This window comes from Propithecus coquereli, unplaced genomic scaffold (assembly GCF_000956105.1).
Source record: "Propithecus coquereli isolate 6110/MARCELLA unplaced genomic scaffold, Pcoq_1.0 Scaffold260, whole genome shotgun sequence".
In the NCBI taxonomy this organism is placed as follows: Eukaryota; Metazoa; Chordata; class Mammalia; order Primates; family Indriidae; genus Propithecus; species Propithecus coquereli.
In genome coordinates this window covers 2,140,928-2,143,180 of record NW_012148175.1, presented here as the reverse complement: position 1 = coordinate 2,143,180, position 2,253 = coordinate 2,140,928, and positions in this window count along the sequence as shown.

Sequence of the window (2,253 nt, the reverse complement as noted above, 5' to 3'; positions counted from 1 at the left end):
CCCCCCTTTATTTTCTTTAAAACTCTGCTAGGAAAAATCGGAGTCTCTAGACACATGATGGGTTGAAACAATACGTATATATTTCTAAATTTCATCCAGATAAAGGATATGACCTAGGAAGCAATTTGAGACTTTGGCTATAAGGGAATATGGTGATAAAAATGGATATTTTATTCAAAGTTCAAGAAAAGAAATGAATATCAATAAACACCTGGGATTCTGGATATTACCAGTAAGAGGAATAAGGAACAGAAAAAACAAAACAACTGAAGTGGTAATAGTGAGAAGGAAGCACTCTACCCAGGACTCCTAAATTGGGAGGAATGAAATGGAGGCAAGGCACACATACCCCAGCCAAAGATCCTACACGTATTTGAATAGTTCAATAGAATGGGTGAGATTGTTGTTGTTACAGAGAATAATGATTACCTAATTTTTTAAGTGTATTTATTTTTTAAATGGACATATGATTTGTATGTATTTATCACGTACACCATGACGACAAGTTGACCTCATAGAAGCAGAGAGTAGAATGGTGATGCCCAGAGGCTGGGGTGTTTAGGAGGGAGAGGGGGTTAGGGAGATACGGTCAAAGAATATTTACAGTTAGACAGGAGGAATAAATTCAAGAGATCTGTTGTACAACGTGGTGACTATAGTTAATGATGATATATTGTATTCTTAATGTTAAGAATGAGTGATTTTTTTTGTTGTTTTTTCAAACTGTAAAATGAAGGACTAGTAGCACCTAAATTTCAATTTAGTACTCATGGCATGAAGTTCCTTAAAGTCTCATTGATTTATACACTTGCTATTTTTTATGGTTATGATAAATAACTTAAAAATTGAGTCTATCAGAAAGGTGATGAATAAGGTCATTTTTCATTTATAATGGAAAGTCTGTCTTTCTTGAGGTTCTATGGCACACAGGTAAAAGCTAAACTTACTCATAACATGAATGATGGGTAGCTAAAGGGTCCGTTTGTCACAGTGCGTCTGCTGCAAACGAGATGGCTACAAAGCTTAGGGCCCATCCATTTGTTTACAGAGACAGATTAATTTTCCATCTTTTATTTTCTCTCGGGTACCTTAGTTTACGAATGAATGGGGCTGAAGTCTTCCTAAAACACCCATAATCATGCACAGAGAGTGAAAATGTGAAAGTCTCACTAAAACACACAATAGAATGTGAACATTTTCATGATCTCATGGTCTCAATTATTTCACAAAAGCAAATAAAAGACTTTGGGAAGTTTCAAAGACAAGGACAGAACAGAGTTATGGAAGAATATTAAAATTCAGAATATAAAACCTTTAGAAATTATTATTTTCAGCTTACAATCATTTTTTCAGGTGACTAAATCTTCACTAGTGCAAGGTCAGAAGCAGCTGAAACCAGAACAGGCCTCTCCTGTTTACTCTTAGATAGTGTTTTGAATTTTATTAGCATAACTACTGGAAAATGGTCTGGTGCATTTGGATTGCTAAACACTCTTTCAAAAAAGAAAGGAACTATGTACAATGATTGGCAACAGAACAATATAAATACCATCAGAATGCTTATATTTCTTTCATAAAAGAACATCCTCCAAAGAATTAGATCTAAGGAATTTATTTTGAAGAGGATCAGCCTAGGGAGCTAACTGACTTACGGATTACAAAAGAATATTTTAAATGACACTTCAGAAAATGTAGTTGCTTTGGGCATCAATGGAAATATTAGCAATTATCATAATTGAGTACATTTTCAAATATAAATATAATGTAAATCTGACATCAGTTGCCATTTATTTGGATTATAATGGGAAACACTTTTAATAATACATTAGAAAAATCATTAACTGGAGATCATTTGCCAAGTGACGATAACAAAAATTGATGAGTGAACATGAGCAGATTTGTATTTGCAATCTCAAAGCTTTTTGTAGTTTCTCATAAATAATATCTGGACTTGCAGTGTTTCTCAATGGAGACATTAATGGTATTTTTTTGAAGAACAATTCTTACCTCATTGGGACTGTCTATATATTAAGACTTCTGACATTCCTTATAAAAAGGGCAAAAACATCTCTTATACATGCACACAGACACACACACACACACACACACCCACCTCACACTTCTCAACACTCTCTGGGGACTGGTGAAGGTAATGCCCACTTCCTTGAGAATTGTTGCTTAAATCTAAAGGTAGAGGAATGAAATTCTAAGCAAACAGTCCACAGTTGTCTCTAAATTATTAATTGCTATATC